Genomic DNA, 21,931 nt, shown 5'->3' with positions numbered 1-21,931 from the left:
ATACGTTAACCCAAATTACATAGGTTTTGAGAATAACTTCAGTAGAAGCCTATTGAAATGCCATACACTTAATTAACTTCACCCCTGTTGAGTTCCATAGGACTCTTACAAAAGGGAGGTGGCGTTTCACCTACAAAATAATTCTGTAATCTTAAAATGGCAATAGCCCTTTGACTCATTTTATCCTTTTACCCCTGGTTTTTGTAATACCACACTTGTAGATTCATAAGTTTTTTCTGTTTTAAAATAGGCATGAACATGAGGAACAACGACTCACCCCAGGTGGTTTTGATGAAAACAAAACCTAATTCATTTGACTTTCCCTGCTCCTTCTTCCCATCAAAACTGCTGTATGCCTCCCCAGTGTCAGTTCCCTTCAGTCTCTGCTAGGCATCAGAACAGCTTGTAACAAGGATGTACAGTCCTTAAGCCATAAGAAGTGGCTGTTTCATGCTTAGGTCTGTAAACACAGGTACACAGAAATTGTTTTTTAGGAAAGCAATTGGTTTGGGGATATCTTCTGCTGGGGAGAAGACTGAATAAATTGCTGGTTAAACATGTCCTGTAAGAGCAGTTGAGTGTGTATTCAAGGCTGTAAATGGCACAGTCTACTGTAGCTTTTTAAAACGAGTCTGGAGATCTGGCTTACTTGTATTTAAGGAGTTGGCAGTTTAATATTTGGAAAAAGACCATAATAATTGGCATGTTGTTCAAATACCCCTTGTTTGTTCATGTCCATAAGGGAAGCTTTTCCTTCGCTTGCCTGTGCTAAAAAAATACTTCTTTCCAGAAATGCCTCTTGCGAGTTATTTTTATGGCTTGCTTTTTGCTTCTGCTTTTTGCTTCCCTCCCCCCCACTTTGAATAGAGGAGCCATTCTCTTGTATGGGTCACTAGGAGTACAAAGGGAGGGGAAATCCTAGGAAGCCACTTGCTGTGCTGAAGCTGAGTGTAAGCAGTCATTGTTAGAAAAAAATCAGGCTCAGGGATGTCCGTGGTCTTAATCGATGTGTGTGAGAGGGTTCAAATGGGCAGAGATCAGTGCAATGACATGGCAGCTTGTTCAGTTGGATCCTTCAAGAAGAGCAATGATGATTGATTGGTTTTATTAGTGAGACGGAATGAGTGTTTTTGCTGTTCCCTAGGCTGGCTTACCGGTGTGGGTCATCCTCCTTCTTTGTCCCAAAGATTCAGGAGAAGTTGATTATCACAGCTACTTTTTGCAGGGGGAAGAAAAGGTTAATGTTTGTGTCAATATCTGAAGGCAAATAAGAACCCATCATGCTGGTTGCCAAAGAGGGAATGGGCTACCGTTGAAAGGATACTTCTTATAGCTGCCAGGAAACACTCTGGGACTACAAGGTCAATGGGACAAGAACTCTTTGTGTAATGTGATACTAAGGCTTTCTTGTGAGACTCTGCATTTCCTGGGTTTGGGTGGGATTGACATAATTGAGAAGGCTACTCCTCACAGTTGGGTACAACCAAACCTCCAAGTTGTTGTGGGAGAGTTTGTATAAGGGGTGCGCAGGCGCGTCATACTTCAAAGCCTTCAGAGCCAACACCTTCTAAATCTTTGAAGATGTGTTGGAAAAGCCCCAAGAATGTAGGTGCTACTGGCTTTCCCAAGCCACAGTAGGACTAAAGTGTGTTAGTTCAGGCTTTCCATGCACTGTGGAGTATGCTGGCCTTCAGTCTTTACTCCTCTAAACCACTCTTGACCTTGTTTTGGGTAATAGGCTTTCACAGAAATGAAGCTATGCTGTATTTCAGTGCTTCCTCTTCCTTGGTGGGGTGGCAATAAGTGAGTCAAAAAAAGATGAAGCAGCCACTTAACCAAGCTCTTCAAAAAGGACATGAACTTGATTTCAGTACAGTATTTTGGTGAAGTCTGGAACGATTCTTACTTGATCAAGTATAAAAGGGATAGCCAATTTGTATGACCTTTATTTTAATTTAATGGAAAACGAAGGGGGCTCAGGGATAGACTGGTTTACTAAATTCATGATGCATGAATTTGCAGCTTTGCTCAGCTGGTATTGAGCTAGGTTCACAATTCTGCAAAGGCAACAAACCAGAACAAGCAGCACATTCAATTTGCCTTGATTTTTGGCATGTTTTTGTAGGATGTTGATCTGCAACAACACGAAGACATTCCATTTGGCACTAAACAATAAATAACTCTGGAGTTTGGTACATCAAGGTCTTGCGCTTTGCAGCATTGGAAAGCTGTTACTTACTGATCGGAGAGAGTGGTAGGAATGTTAGCAGAAATAAATGGACTGAACAAGCTCTTGGACAAAATTATGAAAGTCGGCTCACAAGCACTGTTGACCCTTCCATTGTTAGCACACGCAGCAGGTTCAGAACAGGTTAGTGCTAGCTGATATGGCTTTGGACTTCAAAATGTTGATTCTAAGAGATACCAGTATCTCCCTGTTGCTGCTTGTTGTCCTGGGAATGCCACTGGGAGAGGAAAATAGCTAAACGTTTTATTAGGAAATGTTTAAGCAAAAAACAAAAAAGCAACGGTCAGGGTTTACAAGGCACAGTAATACAATATCCAGGGATGGTATGCAGTGGGGGGGTTAGGGGGTGATCGGGGATCAGGGGGTGGCAGCAGCATGATGAGCTATGGCCCTGTAGGAGGGGCTGGAAGTGTGGGTCTTGAGGGTTGCAGGTGGGTATGGGGGGAGAGGGGGATGCTATCCAGCGTGGGGGGAGGGTCCCTGGGAGGCATTTGCCAAGGAAGGCAAGCGAGTCCATGTGTGGGAGTGGAGGTCTGGGGAGTACAATGGCATGCAGGGAGATGTATGGGGAGGGGGGGACGCTATCCATCGTGTGGGGAGGATCCCTGGGAGGTATTTGGCAAGGGGAGCAAATGAGTCCATGCACGAGGGTGGGAGTGCGGGTCTGGGGAGGGTAATGGTGGGGTGGGCTGCAGTATCCCGGATGGAGGGTGGTGGTGTTAGGTTTAAGGTTTACAAGGAGATATATGAGCATGAGGGAGCATTTCAGTGTATAGGAGAACCATTGGGGGCATGTTTATTGCTCTCTTCTCTGGAATGTTAACTGACCAGGTTGGCAATTCTCATTTGTCTGCACAATAACGAAAGGTGTGGTGTCTTATTTTTGATAGCTGATTTATTTTCATCTTGTTTAGCTCCTAGTAGTGACAGGAGGATGAGCAGGAAGGAGAAAGATCAATAATAGCCCTAGTGCCTTTTCAGGAAAAAGCAAAGCTGGTCATATGGTAGAAATGCATTTTGCTGATGCGGTGGGCACTCCAGATTACCACATCACTATGCTAATGTTAGTAGTGCATGTCCTCAAGCTCGGAGACAATTCCTTAACGCTGTAGCTTGATCTTTAAACATCTAACGGTGTTCATCATTGCCAAAGACAGGCTTTATATAACCACCTCTCCCATGCTCTGATCTCAGAGTTGCTGTGGAAAGTGTGTAACTATAAAGAGGGCTTATCTATAGCATTGGTACAGGGCAACTTGATTTGGAGTCTGTTCTTGCTGCTGCCCTGTAAATGACCTCTCCTTTCCACTTCAGAGTGGATCTTTTAATGGTGACAGATGCCTGATATCTTGTGCTTTGGCAACATTTACATGGTTTGTCTTGCTAGTAAAGTGCCTCTTGAACTGAATCTGATTTGAGAAAATTAACAAGATTATTTTGCAGCCCGTTGTCAAAGAGGTCACGCATCCAAGTTATGCAAAAGGTTTTTATGCTGTGAAACTTGGAGATGATGCAGATAATTGATCAGGTGGAAGGAGTTGAGGGGGGATGAAGGAAGAACAGTGCAGTGTAAAAAGCCTGAACCTTAATTTCTAAACTATTATGCTGTGTGAAATATATGCAGCCTTTCTTTTGAAAAAACATGAATTTTGTGTAATAGAGTATTTCTGGAGAGGATTTTGTCATCTTGACAGATGACAAATATTCCTTGAATCTAAACCTTCACAACAGCAGTGTTCACAGTATCTTTTTGGTGTGACTTATAAAGTGGCCTTCTGATCTAGTCAGCTCTGCCCAACTATTGGGATCCAGTCAGGGAACGTGATCTGGCATAGAGTACTATTTGCAGTTGTGCTCTAATTCAAGCATCCCTCACAGTGAACGAGATATGGATTATTTCTGTGCTCAAGTGCAGGGAGGCATGAAGCTTAATATAGGAACATGTTTCATGGCAACAAAATCAATCTAATTTGCTTTCATCCATAAATAGAATAGTAAAGAACAATTCCTCTGGCCATTGAACTTAATCAGGCAAAGTTTAAGAAACTGAATTTTTGCAATGTCACTTGGTGTTTGCACACACAGTAATAAGACGCTTCCTAGCAGTTTAAGCTGATTGTAAGAGCAATGTGACACAGGTTTGAATTCTGAATATGGTCTTGTAAGCAATAGAAAAAGTCACTGAACTCTCAGTAAGAATCAGTACCATGGGGGAAGATACAAATGTGTAAGACACCCATCACCTGGCTTGTCTCTGGTTTGGGTTAGAATCAGTTGTTTCCGAATTATGGGTAAATGCACCAACACCCCTGCAGCCTCCGCCCTTTTTTAAAGGGCCTATAAAATGAAAAAAATAAATGCAAGGAATTCCTTGATTAGTAGAAAGTGTGGGACAAAGAGGAGTCTTCCAGGACATCTAAATGTGGTCAGATCAGGGTTTAGATGTCTTCCTGCAGGAGTAAATTGAAGTCCCACCACTAAGGATGTCCTGGCTCCTGCTCCCTTGAGCTTCAATCTGGAGCAGAGAGCTGAAATATTCTTGATGAATGCAGGTGGTCTGGTGCGTGTGAGAGGAAGAGGCTATGTGTCAGGAGCTATGTCATCTGGAGTTTTATGGAGCGCAACTAGCACATTGAATTTCACCTGGAGATGAATTTGTCAATAATGTGGAGCATGGGTAAAATGTACCCACACCCCTCTGCCTCACTCAGAAGCCAGGCAACCTCCTGTATTTGAAGTTGTGTCCCATGTTAGCCCCAGGTAGAGTGTATTGAGCTCTAATTCTCCTAGCAAAGAGATAAGAAAGATATGGATGACTGTAGCAATGTCCGTATCTGAGGAAGAAAGATGTCCTCTCTTCACCGCCCAGATGGGGAGGTTTGTGGGGGAGAGGCGTTTATGACCACTGATTCAACTGGGATCTAGGAACCCAATTGTGTGTGTGTGGGGGGGGGGGGGGTCCCAAACTCTCAGCTAACTGGTCTGTGATACAAATAAACAGCTTATTGTAAACTGTTGCTCTGTGAATTTTTTTTAAGTTGAGACCCCACTGTAAGGCAGAACTACAGGCAGTAACTGTACTACATGGCTCTTATTGATGACGACTTAAATATTTTTCATTGTTACCTGTACTGGAAGACAACTTAATGCAAGACATGGATCTGATTGAATGGCTGATGTAAATATCTGAAATAAAGAGCTTACCTCTTCCCCTTCTTAAGCAGTCATCCTGTGAATATGAATAGCAATGTACTTGTGTATGCTTGCTCTAACTTATTTAATATATTAAGAAGCTTAAGTGAATGTTTGACCCTCCCTCTTAAATTTATTACATGTAAAATGAAAGCTGCGTATTCCTGTCTACCCCAAACTTCTGGGGAAGGCTCTTATTTAAAAATCCTGTCCTCTTATTCTATCCTCTCCTTTCCTTCCTGCCCCCTTGAGTCTTTTGCTCATTTTCCTCTTTCCCGTCTCCTGCATCTCCTTTACCCCGTCTTCTCACTCTCCTTTTTGTTAATCTCAAAAATTCATTGACTCATACTAATGACAATGTTTACTGTAAGACTAATTAAACAGACTTTCCTTGGCTTCAGTTGTACTGACTCTGATGTATGGAGAAGATCGTTCAGCCAGCCACCTCTTAGATCTTCACTAAGCTGTCAGAAACATTGAGGCTTACTGGAAGCTGGGGAAACTGGCATAACTACAAGTGCTTTCGACAGAGCACTAGTACAAGTTATCCCTTTATTAGGTAAAAGGAAAGTTTTTCTTAGGAAAGCAATTTTTAGGAGGTGCTGATACCATGTGAAGGTTATAGGAATTAAAGTCAACTGTAGAGCATTGTTAAGGCAATTAGTACCTTACTTTGCTATCATACTGCAGAATGATCTGCAATAAAACATGTTCAAATTAGGAAATGTTATGGACTTGAACATTTTCTTTTCTGTTTAAAACTGAGCCATGGTTACGCTATGTAAAGCATACTGGAATGCATGTACAAAACAGCTCTATTGATATCAGCATGGCAGCAAAAACAATTGTGAGGATTAAGAGTGTCTAACAAGTTTGTCGAGTTTCTTAGTGCTTCCTGAATGGCAAATATGAGGAAACTACTAAATTCTCCAATATACTTTCTGGGAAGAGCCTTTTAATTGCTTACGAATTGTGATCTTAGAAATGTCTACAGACTCGGCAGTATTAGCCTTCTCTCTGTGCAGTTTCATTCATTTGTGCCCAGTCCTTTGCATTAGAGGGCTCTTGCTGCTCTCACACCAAAGTGGCTTTTTAAATTTTGACCCAGTTCCACTAGGGAAACTTCTAAGCTCCTAATGGAACTTTCTCTTGTCCCTTCAAAGTCAGTGAACCCTCACTCTCCGAAGAATTGTCTATGGAGTCAAGGTAGGACATTGCAGACCAGGTTATTGGAAAGACTCAGGATGTAACCAAAACTCTGCTAACCAGGGAGCTCAGGACTCATAACTCTCAGTGAAGTGAATTTTGCTGGCTGGTTAGAACTTTCTCCTAATACATCTCTTCCCCATATCTCTTTAACTTAGTACATACAGGAAGTAGAGTATAGCCCCTTGGGTATGTGCTTTTGACAATCCATATAAGAAGCATTTCAAGTGAGAAACAAGGAATTAGTTATCCTGCCTTTCTCACTTAGCCCTGTTACACTTTCTAAATCTTTTTATCTATAAGTGAAATTTTTTCTCATTTGAAATCTTTGTACATGTCCTTGTCCTTTTTTTGAAGTGTCTGGTATGTGGACAATCTGAGAATATGAATAATTAAATCTGGTGCATGGCTTCTTGGATTTTGTTTTGCCAGCAGAGTTGTTCTAATCAGCTGTCAGTAAGCTCTTTATGTGATTATTTTGTTTTAAGCATTATTAAAATTTACACCTTTGTATAAGAGATTTTGAATTGGAACACTAAAAATTTGACCAAGACCTCTGGAGCAGGGATCATATCAATTAACATATTGTATTAAAATCTCAGTGGGCCAGCATCGCTCTAACATACTCAGACTGCGAATTGCTGGAGGTGCCAGTTTCTTAATCCTTTTCACTGAAGAAAGGCTCCTTCTGCTCATCTTCCCTCTGAAACACTCCTTTTCCACCCTCTTCCAGTTTTCACAAAAGAAACATTTCGTGGGTCCTAGTCCCTGCACTTTGAATGGTTGTCTTAGTGAACTGTCGATGTATCCTGAGAAGTCTGTACTAGGTAGATTTATATAAGTAATAAAGCCACACTTCATAGCGCTTGCAATGGGGAACTGTTGCATGTGCTGATGTACCTGCTATCTCTATCCTTTCAGACTAACTTTGCAGTCTCATCCTTTGAGACCTGGTTGCATTTGGAGTGTGGTGAAGGGGCTGTACAGCGAATAGGCTTTCAGATCTTACATTGCACAAGTAAGGGATAATGAGACTTGTATAAAGATTAGCTTCAGACTGTATGGCATGAGACGGAGAGATGCTGATCCTAATTCTCTAGGTAACTGCATTGTCTTCAACTCTCATAAATTCATCTGACTTAAAAGAAAGTACATGGATTTTGCTTTCATGCCTGCAAAACTCCCAAACCTTCCTTTTCTCACTTCAAGAGCATATGAGAGATCACAAGGCATTATTTATCTTGCCACAAGACTGTAATCTTAGGCGGAAAACAATTGTGATAAGTACTGGTTGGCTGGGCACTGATAAAGAACATGGGGTAAAGGCAATACTTATAGAAAAGCAATACATTCCGAGACTGGAGAGGAATTGTCCTGGATATTCCAAGTAGGGTTAATGGAAAAAAAGAAATGATTTCCCAAGTCATCTTTCTTCTTTCCTGATACTCAGTCCAGTTCTGATCTTCTAGACTGGAGATAAGTGTTGGAAGCTCCATTGAGATACTTTTAGACTAGACAAGCACTATGAAAACTATATACTATAGGGAATGATCATAGGAGGAGTGGGGAGGGTCATAGGGCTAACTAGACAACCTAATACAGCAGGTAAGTCTCTCTGATTCTGTTTCTATTTGGGGATTGGAAGAGTGGATATTTATAGATTGCTTGAAAGATCTAAGTCTTGAATATCTTTCTACTCTTTACATGATTCAAACTGAAGTGTTACAAGCACTGAGGAGTGACCTATAAAGTAAATACATAGAAGAGGCAGCAGGTGTAAATAATTAGGAGCTTAGGATATTGTGCAGGAAATAGGAGGCCAAGGAAATCCACCTAGTCTGGTCATCTGTTCCAAAAGGTTTTCACTCCAAGCTTGAGGAAGACAATAGACTGCTAAGAAACAGTCCTGTGTAGTTTCTTGCCATGATGTAGTCTGGTTATGTAAAGTGGACTCTTGCAGAAGAATGCAGCTCACAAATGAAACCAGTCACCTTCTGAATCATAGGGAAGTAGGGATTAAGTCAGTTTGTGTCTCGGAGAAGGGATCTCACTGAACTAGTTTAGTAGTCAATAGGCATCACGTACACCAAGAATCTGCAGCAGTGGATTTCAAATCAAGAAAAAAGTCGTCCTTAAAGAATCAAATTCACTTTAGGTGGGTACATTACACCAGTTTCTACCATATGAGAATTGCATTACTAATATTTAAATACTGTTATTGTGGTATAAAGCAGAGAGAAACAACAAAAGCCTGTCAGACATTCTTTTTAAAGACTGCTTGTAAATAAAATTCTGTTTTTTCAAAAGAAGCAGCTCAGTGAATAAAGAACTCTTATCCAGATATGATTGAAAAAGTCCTTGCTTCTAACTTTCCAACTAGAAAATATTAACTTTTATTTTACACCTGAAATGAACATGTTTCTCTCTGACTACAGCCCCCCCCCCCCCCCAAAAAAAAAAAAAAAAAAAAAAAAAAAAAAAAGTTAATCATCTCAACCTTATTCTGGGGTTTAAAGTATACCAGTCAGTTGACCCTATCAGTTGTGACTGACAGGGTCTCAGCCAATCAGTAATGTGCCTTTCCCTTGTGAGTTGTCCATTTTTATCCAATTAAGATTATAGCAATCCGAAAAAGATTTATTCCCTCACAATCCTGTCCCAAAACTCCCCATGACTCTCCCTATTGGCTTCAGAACTTTTGAGGTTAGAGTTCCATTAATCAAAATGGTTATCCTGGACTGCTGCATGTGTAATTGAAAAATTCCCTTGGTGAAGTCCTAGCAAGGCGAGCATTAGAACCTGCAAATAGAATTAAAACAGTTAATAAAGCAACTGAATTTATTTTTTGTTATATAAAAGGACCACTACATTTAGGTTTTGCTTCACTTTTTCTTCACTTTGGGGATTGGGAGAGGGTGGATATTTATAGTGCGTGACAGTGTGAAGTGTACAAAACAACTTTCACAGGAAAGCACTGAAAATCAACTCTTGACAACATTTGATGGGTTCTGAAAAATACTTTTAGTGGTGATTTGAAGGGGTGGAAATGTTCTTGGTTTTCTTGGCAGGTTTCTTGCAATTTACTCTCTACTGTAGTACAAGTATAGTGTAGTGTTAAGTGGCAGTGAGAGACAGAATGGCTCCCACAAGGCGTGAACTTAATGGCCCTAAGGAAGGAATCAGCAGTTAGTGGGAGGCTGCCAGCACAGGTTTCTATGCAGTTTCATGCAAAATCTCTCATTTGCCAATACAAGATTGTATTGAGTACACAGTATCTCTTCTATGCTCCTGTTAAGTAGGACGGAGCAGAACTGGGGCCCAAAAGATAAAATGGGAAAAGGAAGCAGCAACTCCTGAGATGCTGATAAAGCCACTGAGAGAATTCCTCCTTCATGTATGTATGAGTTTGTTAGCACCACAATGGCAAAATATTGTAATTATTAATGTGCACTGCCATCACACTTTTTTTATCCAGAATCTCAAAAAGCTTTGCAGAGCCAATTAATGAAGCCTCACAAACCCATATTACACACAGTAATGTTTAATATCCATTTTACAGATTACCAAACTGAGTCAGACACAGGTTAAATGGCTTTCCCAAGCTCACACAGCAAATTGGGATAATAGAAGTCAGGATTCCTGACTCCTAGAATCATGTTCCAACTGCTGGGCATGTTCTACAGCAGTACAGGCTTGTATGGCTCAGTAAGTATCTTTACAGGTGTCCAAGACTTTAACACTTTTACCCAGCAGAAAGGCTAACAGTGGCTAAAACCTCCTGCAAAAACAGTGTTCAATGAGATTACTCATGAGTATGAGTGGCAGAATTGGGCCCTGTTGAGAATAATGGCTTCTTGGAGTTGGTGTGGCATAGTGCATCACGTGACCTGTGTATTTATCCCAATTTCTAGAGGCCTGGAGCATCCAGATACTTCAATAAGATCTGCCAGTGCTAAGAACATCTGAGAAACATGGCCCCAACTGTACAATGCCATGGAACTGTTCTGTAAAATGCCCTGTGAGATTTTTCAGTGTGTGGTTTAAATTATGCTGAATTATGCAACAATGCATCATAATTTAACCCCACACTGAAAAAATACACTTTTGAGACTGTTTTGAAGAGATGTATCCTAATTTTGTAGGCAGTATAATATGTATATCGCTGAGCTCCAGTTTAGCATAATGCAATTAGCTTTTTGTGGCCTAAGGACTCTGATTTAAGACATCCATTGGATACCTATGGTAATGTGTTTGCCTTAGACATTCAGATTACTAACTAACACTCCATAAGGAACACTGGCACAGGCTGCTGTGTTTTGAAAGCAGGGCTGTTCCAACCCTGTGGAAATCCAAAATCATACAGTTGGGAATAAGATCTCGCCTGAGGTCCGACTTTTGGAAGGTCTATGGTTAGATCAGTACGTTAGCACTGTTTCAGAGTGTTGAGAGCTCAGTACTTCTGCAGAGGCTTTTCCCAGTCCAGGGAAACCCTTTCTAAGGAGGCAGAATGGAGAAACCTTTCTTCTTGCTGATCTATTACAAATCCAGCATTAATAATTCAGCAGACAAAAGATAACATCTTCTGTGGGCCTGTCTTGTTCATGCCAGTTTATCAGGTTTTGACTCTATTCCCTCCCCTTATGAGCTGTTAGTTTGTCCCTTTTGTTTTCAATTAACATGTTGTATTCCCCTTGTCACTATTTGGGGGCATCAGGTGATGTTTTCAGTTTCTGAAAGAGAAGTGTATTGAAACCTCTTGCAAATCTAACAGCCTTATGGGGGTAATTAACGTCTCTTTAAGCTGTTTGCCCATTCTCCCTCTAATTTTCAAACAGTAAAATGTAACAACCACCAGTATCTTCCTGTTTTACTTGGTGACCACCATTTACACTTATTCAGATCTCCTTTTAACCCATCTTCGCTACCAGCACATATTTTTCTTTAAGTAATTATAGAAGTCAATGGGGGTGGAGAAAGTAGCTTCTGGGAACTGGTAGTGGGAGCTTACGCATAGAAGTACGCAATGTGTCTTTAGGCATGTTTATCATTGAACAGCTCCAAACTCATTATTATGGTTTGTCATATGGTGCCCACTCTAGCCCCAGGACCATCCACAACTTATTTTTTATTCAATCCTTCTGTCTTTGGGACTATGAGAGCTGAATACATTCAGAGTGAACAAGTGGGAAAAAGTCTAGCATGAACATCTACTTGACTATACAGTTTTCTACACGATTGCCTAATCCTAGTCACAATGAGACACGCACGTAAATTATATTGGATTTCTACCCTGGATGTAACCAGTTTGTCTTCAATGTGAGGCTTCTCGTGACTTCAGTAGGGGAGTGTAGTGGGGCTTTTCCCCTATACACATCTCCTTTTATGTACATCTGTACCTCTCACTCTATCTTATACAATGAGTATCAGTATATTCTGAACTATTCAATATAGAGGAAGAACTAGTCTCTGCTATGAGTTTTTTTATAGCCTCAGAGTGTCAGAGGAGAGCGCCTCATCACTGAAGGGCTTTCTAAGCCCTGTGTGTGCTTGGAAGGTAATGATGCCATTCCAACCATAGACATTCCCTCCAAACGTGTGCAAAAAATGTTTTGAATATTTGTTTTGATTTCCAGTAATTATCTGATAATGGCTTCTAGTTCCATTACTATGAACTATATTTGGGTGGGGTGCGTCTGCAGTTTCCTTTGAGATAAGGAGATAGGAGCTTCTGAGCTGTAAACGACCTAGTCAGATGTCTCATGCAGTCCCTATTTCTCTGAATTTGCTTGGGGGGCTGTGGAGTGGTTTGCTCTACAGTAGAAAATGCCTGCTTCTTAGCCTAGGGCAACGTTGGCCTCAGCGGTGATGTCATGTCATTTGAGGAATCATTTAATTAAAAGTGGAAAAATTCTTTCTGTAGCTCAATTTGGGAGCTGCTGAATGACGCTGACCCTTGACACCCTGCAAAAGAATAGGCCATGTGTTTTATTAACAGCTGCTTGGAAAGGACATGTAACGAATTTTGTTTTTCTGCCCACCATTAGGATAAAAGCTGATCAATCTGATTCCATATGGATGTCTAAACATTTTATGGTAATTTATGCTAAAAGAAACAAGACACATTTTTAACTTCTAGTGAACGGTTTTATTAGTGCTTTGCAAAAATGATGCACTGCTGCTTGTATGTGCAACTTCACACACACCTGGAGGGTGTGGTATGTATTTAAAAATTCCAGGTTACTTCAGAACTTCAAGTTTTCACAAGGATTTCCTAACAAAGTCAGTTATGTTGAGAATGCAGAAATCTCTCTCCCTAAATAGTATTTCAGAAATAAATGTCAAGAATTTTATTTTTTTTATTTTATTGCTATGAGTGGCCCTCTTTCCCCAGCATGGAACTTCCAGAATTATTCATGTTTATTCTGAAATTGAAACACTTTGTGAATCCAAAATGAAAAGAGAAATCCCTCCAGAGAAATGTGCATTTGCTTTGAACTAAAAACATTGGTTTGCACAAGAATTAGAACCCCCTCCTCGGCAGGAACTATTTGTTTCCGAAGCAGCATTCCAAGTTGTTGGTTTTTCACCAGAAACCTGCTACTTAACTACGTTGCTTTGTGGGAAGAATATTCCTATCCATGCTTTTGCCAGCTGATCAATACTTATTGCAGCTATGCTCTGAGCTGGTTCAGAATGGGTCCTCTCTGCTTAGCGCGTGTGTGTGTCTGTGGATGGGGAAGGTCTGTACATTTATGAATGTGTGCCTGAAATTTTGCAGGAAATATTGTAACAATTACCTGTGGCATTCTGATCTTTCACACTTCAAAATGATTTCTCTAGTAAATAAGTAAACATTGGCTTTTCTCTTTAGATGGAGTGGCCTCCCCCTTACCCATAGCATAAGTGCCTAGCTGTGTGGTGCTCTGCAGAGAGCTGGGAAGCCAAGTAAGGTTTCCCTTCTTAGTGTTGCACCTCCACTATCTCCGCACTCAATCTCTAGATTGAGGATGGCTGAGATTCTGACTCAGTGAACTGCTTGATGAAATCTCTCTGCCTGCTGTTTGTTTGTGATTCTTCTCACAAACTCCAGAGTAGCTACTATAAATACAACACAAGCGGTGTGGGTGGAGTGTGAATTGTGGGGTGGGGTGTGAAAAGACTAGCTTGTCAAGAAGACTGATAAGAACAGTGTGTAATCCAAAAAAAAAACTCCCACTACTAAGGATGGTGGTGGTGTTGGTCTATTCTGTTCTAGGTAAGCACACTTCAGGGAGACTGGGAGAGTGACAGGCTCACCTCACAGCAGGTGTCGATTTTGCTACTTTTAACTCTGTAGGTCCATGTTCTTCCTTGCAAGGCCCCGGAGTCAGTGGCAGCTCCCATCAACCCTAAGTGAGGCTCCCTGACTAATTATTTATATTCTAATTTCTTTTATTTTTAACATTAGAATATGTACTGAGCCTATCAAAGCCCGCCGCCTTTACGCGTCACATTGACCACATGGTACGATGTGCGCCAATAAGTATATCTGTTGTATAATAACCATAATATTACCATAGCAACCAACATAGAACTCTGAGTGTTCAACCGTTTGTGTCCTATATTATTTATTGGCCCCTGTGAGTTACTGGGAAGAATGGATAGATTCTTAATTCCGTTGAAGAGAAAATGGGAACGTGAAACAGGAGACAAAGCAGATAAGAACGTAACTGTGGATATTAATGAAACAAACAAGTTTTAGTTACACAAGTCGCTCTGTAACATTACATCATTAAGGAGTAGCAAACAATGTGTTAATTTAGAGGTTGATGTGGCTTTCACATTGAAGGTATTTTGCCAGAGTGGCCCCTGCTTGAAAAATAGTGAAGATCGCTGCTGAAGGTGTTAGGTCAGGTCATAGGCCCTCTGGTTGTCTGCTCTCACAGCTTGTAAGTAATTACTGCGTGCACTACAGCTCTGAGCTTTAAATTCTCATCCAGATACTATACAATAGGACTCCTTTCCCCAAAAGGTCACCTACAACAACAGCTTTAATTCTGCATGCTACACCAAGACTAATTGTTCTAGCTATTTCTCTTGCCAGACTGACTTCAATAGTTACTTCTAACAGAACAGTAACAAGGATGCAGTGTCTGATTTCTGTGGGCCATGTTACTGATTTCTTACTCTTGTACTGCATTTTTTTTCCTAGAGATGCTAGACTCCCTTGTTCGTTCTCTCTCTCTCTCTCTCTCTGGTTTCAGTATTTTTTTTTTTTTTAAAGAATCTTGAAGACAACATTTCAAAGTTGAGACAAAAGCCTGGAAAAGCAATCTTATCTCAATTGGTTTTATCTCAATCTTTGGAACTTTCCCAGAGTCACAATAACTCACCACTGACCTCCAGTTTGATAAGTGGAGCTTCTTAGACTGACGCAACCTAGACCTGGAGACTAGTTTGGTTTTTCAGCTTTCCCAGAATGTTTTGAGGAACACCTTGTCTGTGAAGAACTACTAGCTAAAAATAAACCTACTAAGCTGAAATTAATGGCCATATGGGGAGTTATTGCTCATTAGAATAAAACTGTCATATGCTTAAGCTCAACTAATCATTTCCTGCTGGGAGATGCAACTGATATGAAGTACACCAAGTGCCTGGATTGTTCATTCTGTTTTGGGCCTACTATCCTGTCTGAAAAGCGTGACGAGAGAGAACTGTAGAAGTGGAAGGGACCCCAAGAAGTCATCTAGTCCAGTCCCTGCACTTGTAGCAGGACTAAGAATAATTTAGGCCATCCCTGACAAGTATTTGTCTAATCTGCTCTAAAAAGTCTTCAATGATGGAGGGTCCACAACCTCCCTAGACAATTTATTCCAGTGTTTAACTACCCTGACAGTCAGGAAGTTTTTCTTAAGGTCTAGAGATCTGCAAATCCACAGATATGTTACATCCATGGACCATTTTTTGCAGATGGTGGATCGGCTGGAGATCTAAAATCTCGGGGAAGAAGCTGTCTGCAGCTTGTAGCTTTTGAGGCTGCTTCCCCATCTTGGAGATCTGGGGATGTTCAGTGGGCTGTAAGTGCTGTGCGGGCGCAGATGCCATAGAAAAGAGACTGTGGATGGCGCATCGGATATAAATTGATTCTTGTGGATGCGGCTCGGATGCAGATTCACGTTTTTGTATCCAGGCAAAGCTCTACTAATGTCCAACCTAAGCCACCCTTGCTGCAATTTAAGCCCATTGCTTCTCGTCTCCTCAGAGGTTATGGAGAATAATTTTTCTCCCTCCGCCTTGTAACATCCTTTTATGTACTTGAGAACTGTTATTGTGTCCCCCTTCGGTCTTTTCTCCAGAGTAACAAACCCAATTTTTTCAGTCTTCCCTCATAGGTCATGTTTTCTTGACCTTTAATCATTTTAGTTGCTCTGCTCTGGCCTTTGTCCAATTTGTCCACATCTTTCCTGAAATGTGGCACCCAAAACTGGACCAGATACGCCAGCTGAGGTCTAATCAGAGTGGAATAGAGCAGCAGAATTACTTCTTATGTCTTACGTACAACATTCCTGCTGATACATCCCAGAATGTTTGCTCTTTTTTTACAATAGTGTTACCCATATTTAGCTTGTGATCCACTATGACCCCCAGATCCCTTTCCACAGTACTCCTTTGTGGGCAGTCATTTCCCATTTTGTATGTGTGCAACCAATTGTTCCTTCCCAAGTGGAGTGCTTTGCATTTGTCCTCATTGAATGTCATCCTATTTACTTCAGACCATTTCTCCAGTTTGTCCAGATAATTTTGTAAGTGTATTCTCTCTAAGCCATTATCTAAATCATTAATGAAGATATTGAACAGAACTGATCCCTGCAGGACCTCACTCTATGCCTTCCAGCCTGACTGTGTACCACTGATTACTCTCCGGGAACAGTTTTCCAAACAGTTATGCCTACCTTATAGTAGCTCCAGCTAGGTTGTATTTCCCAGTTAGGTTATGAGAAGATCATGCGCGACAGCATTAAAAGCCTTACTAAGGTCAAGATATACTACATTTACTGCTTTCCCCCATTCACAAGGCTTGTTACCCTGTCAAAGAAAGCAATCCGTTTTGACATGATTTGTTCTTGACAAATCCATGCTGACTATTACTTATCACCTTATCTTGAAGGTGTTTGCAAATTGATTGCTTAATTATTTGCTCCATATCCATTATAGCAGTGGTTCTTGACCTATTTACCATCGTGGGCCACATATGCAGCTCTGTGTAATATGTGGGCCACAACAACACAAAATAAATATAAATAAATATATATATACATACATACATACATATACATACTACCTGTATGGCCCTGAGGCTTTCACATGGACCACAGCTGTATGCTGATTGGGCCGCAAATGACCCACAGGCTGCTGGTTGAGAACCACTGCTAGGATGCACATTCCTAAACTACAGGGAGAGCAGTGACTATTACCCTGAGACTTTAGTTACTGTGCAACCTTCCATAGAAGTCCCCAGTAGCATTAGGTATGCTTTCTAGAGATCCATGGTTAGTAACACTTTTTGGTTCTAAAACCTTTTATTTACTTAGGCAGTGTGGGTGGAGTACCCTCTTCTAAATACCAGCTGAATCAAAGCAAGCTCTGTTTTCTTGCCCGTTCCCAGTAATACCAGGTTTTCAATAAAGAAACTATTTTAAAGTTCTAAATGTCTAGTATAACTTGGAGTTTAGTCTCTTTTTCTGCTAATTTTGGAAGTCAGACTTGTTGCATGTTTAATATTGAACCAGAAAGTCCAACTTCTGAATTACACTAGCCTGAAAGTCTGCCACATTTCTGGCTTGAACTCCTCTTTATTTTTTTAGCCATGTATGTTGCTTTCTGTATCTCTAACATGTTAGAATTAGTTACACAAATAACTTTGAATCTATGAAGTCCATATCATTTTGCCAGTTGAATATGTGGATGAAATTACTTATCCCAAGAAACTCAGCTGTGAGAATTCTGGCAAATTCATTTCATGCCTCTTAATATTACTTTGAGTTGGGGCATCAAATGAAACTGACATAGAAAATAGCCAACATCTGCCTGATCTTCAGTAGAGATGGACTCGAAGTAAAATCCTGGACCCAAACGTTCTCCATACTTCGAAGTGTAGGTACAAATTTTGCATATGGATCTGAATTTTTCAGTTTGAGCCTGTCTTTATTTTCAGAGATGAAACCAGTTAGCATGGAATTTCTTCTGCCTTCTGCCTGGGCTTGCTTGAAATTCAGTCACATCTTATTGAAACATATGAATACTAACTACACTGACCAGCATTCTGAGCCTACAAGGAAACCTGTAAGATGAAGAGTGCTACCTTCATACCTAAGTTTTAGGTTTTGTTGTGAAAATTTAGCACAGCTCTATTTATCTTCTATTTTCTTCTATGTGGGTTGTTGGGACTACTTTGCATATTCTTGTGTTCTTCACTGAAACCTTTTGTGGTGCGTTTGGTTTGGAAAGGTAGTCATCTGTATAACAGAACGTTGACAAATGTTAGCATTTAGAAGGTTCCTTTTTGTATAGGAAATGGAGAATTTCTTTCTGTACTGGCAAACGTGACTTTAGATAATGCAGCAAGCTGTTGGCCAGGAATCCAAAGTAGATGTATTCTTGCCTCCTGAACTCTTTACTGCTGCAAATTCACAGTGAGTGTATGTAGTGACTAGAATCTGCCCGAGCTGTAAAACTTGGATCTAGATTTCAATCTTCCCATATGCTAAAGTTTTAAAATCTGATTGGGGCCCATGTGTTAGCACCCACAAGTGTCTAAATAGTTCATACAAAAACACCTGAAAGACCAAAAGAGCTTGCAATGCAAGGGCCTTATCCAGCCGCCCTTAAATGTATTGAGTAGAACTTCACCCCCTGACAAGTCCTGCTGATTTCAAGTGATGTGGTATGATGCATAAGGTATTAGTATGAATAAACTAACCTGAATCAGTCCCTAAATTATGGCATTCAGACTACTGCATACATCAGGAATGGGATGTACTTGGGAAGAGAGAGAACACCACAGGTTGCAAGAATAAGATTGAGAATCTCACTGAGATGAAGATTTGTGAAAATGCACATTTTTTTAAAAGGACATTTGCATTAGCATTGCTTATCATTGCACACATGGTGGGCTCAGAAGAACCCTGTTTTCCATGACAGTCTAGCACAAAAGAATCCAAGACTGGTAACTTGAATGGAACCCATATTCTCCTTCTACCCTGCTCTTTCACCTCTGCCCCTAAAGGAGACTGCAAGAAAAAATGCTCTAACTGCTGCAGATGGAAAATGGGCTCTGGAAGACACAAGAGAGCTTGGTTAAATGCTCATTGAGACACATTGTGAACCCTTTCATCTCATTGGCAAACTTACTGAAAGCAATGGGACTACGCCTGTGATTAATCAATCACTCACCACTGGGAGTAATAGATTCACAATCTTGTTAATTGTATTTGAGATTCTTGAGGTACAATCTTTCTGCCCGAACTGGACTGATGCTTAAATGACAAGCACCTTGGAAATGCAACAACATGGAAATCAAATTTCTTCTTTTTTTTTTTTTTTTTTTTTTTTTTTTTTTTTTGAGAAAGCCAGCAGTTTTCCAATACCTGCTACAGAGAATTGCTTGGAGACAGTGAGGTAATCCCAGTTAAACTTCACTTTCAATACTGTGATCTTGCTCTTCTGACTTAAAACAGAATTTTATCTTTCAGTAAGTCACAGAATTTTACAGCTGTAAGCCATACTAATGCCTAGCTATCAAGAGTAAAAGCCACCTGGGACATCTGAACTAGTTTATTTCTCTCTTGTAAATAGCTTGAATAGTGTGGATCTAAAAGATTCTGTCCTTTTCTGTAACTGAATTGTTCTGAGAAATCTTTTCAGCACCTCATTGGAGAGACTAGTGCCTGTAATGCTGAATCAGGTATTTCGAAGATGATGATACACACATTTTACAGTTGATGCTGTGTAGGGGATACGTATGTTAAATTGTATGGCTTACACTGGACACCTGGCACCACATTCTGTCATTTTGAAATGTTACTAGGGCTATGTATTCAGAACTTTGAATTATCAGAAATTGAGATTTTCATTCAAAATGTTGCATTTAAAAGGCGTCTTTCCAAGTAAGAGCCTTAAATCTAAGACAATCCATTTTAGCAACAAGAATGAACAAGTTCACTAATTTAGTGGTGCAAAACAAGTTAACTAATTTAGGCTCTTTAATTTAACAGTGAATATCTCCTACTGTCATGCTGCCGAGCAATGGATTTCTTGGAGATTTGTTTATGGGCGCCTTGGGGCATGCCTACATGAACATAACCCTCCCCCTCCCCCAAACAAGCTGGGTTGTGAATCTACCCCATGCTAGCCTGCCATTTATTAACTGACCATCTGTACTCTGCTGATGCACACTAACAATCTGTTAATGGGCTTGATCTAGTCCTGTTTCAAAGAGTAGATCAAAGAGCATTAAAGACCTGTTAGTCAGCAGGGTATACATTCATGTAGAAAAGCCCTCAGATGCTCATGTCTTCTGTCTGAGTGGTTTGGGCAGGAAACTTATCCAGCCATACTGCTGAACCCAATGTAGACCTTCTGGTTTCCCAGGAAAACACCTAAAAAGTTCTGTCCTGGCATAGTGGTGACACATTGATATACTTGGATATGCCATCTGCTGTGCTCTCTAGCTCTTCCAGAAGAACCTGGCATTCCAGCAGTCTGCTCTTTCGGTGAGGGCAGAAGTTACCCGCAAAGACTGACTGACGTGAAATGTGACTCTGTATCCTTTCCACGCTACTCTCTGGATCCTCTTAACCAAATTGTTTGTTTCCAGAGCACATTCACACCAGTAGATTTGTGACCTAGGAGAGAGCTGTAGCAAATCCTCACTGTTGCACTTAATACCTCTTGCTGTCTGAATTTCAATCTATTTGAAGAAATCAAGACTGAAGAAATCCATTGATAAGTCTAAAAAAAAATGGACTTTTTCCCCCATTAGGAATGTCTGATCTGCTCTGAACTTCTGGAGTCTCTGGAGATTTGGATGCTCAATTTGACACGCTTTCAAAGGGACTAATTTTCAGAGAGCAGCTTTTTCAAGGCTTTAACACCAAGCCCCTGTAAAAAGGCTGTATAAACTGGGCATCTAAACAATGAGGCACCCAAAATCACTTTTCAGAACCCCTTCCCTATAGGGTTGCCAATTTTGGTTGGATGTATTCCTGAAGGTTTCATCACATGACCTAATCTTTAGTTAAAGATTAATTCTTGAAGGCTCCAGGAGAATCCTGGAGGGTTGGCAATGCTACACTATCATCCCTCCCCCTCCCCCAAACATTGTTAGAGACCAGCTTACCTCTAATGGACCCCACAAGGGGGAATGAGGCAATCCACAGGGGAGTGGTTAACTGCCTCCCAGTTATTCAGGGAGTTAATTAAACAGGGAAGCACCTGAGCATGATAAAAGGCTAAGGAACTCAGTTAGGCAGAGCTGCTGAGGAGAAAGGAAGCTCCCAGGAAGCCTGAACTAGGCAAAAGCTTTGCAGCCAGGGAGGCTTGAGAGACCTTGAATAAGCAGAGGAAAGGCTATGGAGCGCTCTAGGCAGCAGAGAAGCCTGACTCATTAAAGCAGAAGGAACCTAGGCTTTTATTTTATTTTGGGATTCTCGAGTTTTTTATCTAGGTTCTGAAGAAAGAGCCTTTAAACCCTTGTACGAGTTCTCCTTTCTGAAGGGAGATATAGTGCTGTAAAGTACAGTAGAGTGTTTGGCTTCTTCTTGATGAGGCTGTTTAAGTTACTTCATTGTTATGTCATTGGGGGGAACTGAGGCAGGCCATAGCAGAACTGTACTTAGCCACAAACAGGTGCTCAGGAGGCAACAATGCCCCTTCTACAGCCATTATTTATAATATATAGTAAATAATCTGTGCATCTCTGCAACATATGGTAGCATTTCTTTTTACTGTCTGTCCAGCCAGTGGTAATTGAATACAATTAAAAATGGCACGTAATACAGACACACACACACGGGGCTCCTCATCCAGGGAATGGTTAAATACCCTGCAAATAAATTCAGTTTTAGAAACCAAGTTCTGCTAATTGTGTCCCATTCTTTAGTCATCACTAGGGTAGGGTGGGATATTTGCCCAAGACAAGACAGACTACCTTTTATCTCTTTCCCAGTTTATAAGGTTGGACCAAATTGGATACAGTAGTAGTATTTTTGCCAGCATGGAAAATCTCCTTGTAGGGAGAGGCTTACT

At 40.8% G+C, this 21,931-nt stretch overlaps 1 protein-coding gene across 5 annotated transcripts in view; it reads left to right on the top strand.

Moving 5' to 3' along the window:
- The window catches only part of KALRN (kalirin RhoGEF kinase), a 608,200-nt gene that overhangs the window by 547,952 nt on the left and 38,317 nt on the right, over positions 1-21,931 (top strand). The window lies entirely within an intron of this gene.

This window comes from Emydura macquarii, unplaced genomic scaffold (assembly GCF_026122565.2).
Source record: "Emydura macquarii macquarii isolate MOO-44397 ecotype Brisbane River unplaced genomic scaffold, CSIRO-AGI_Emac_v2 contig_1253, whole genome shotgun sequence".
NCBI classification, from domain to species: Eukaryota; Metazoa; Chordata; order Testudines; family Chelidae; genus Emydura; species Emydura macquarii.
Note: the sequence above shows the minus strand (reverse complement) of the source record. Positions and strands in the feature narration are given on the sequence as shown.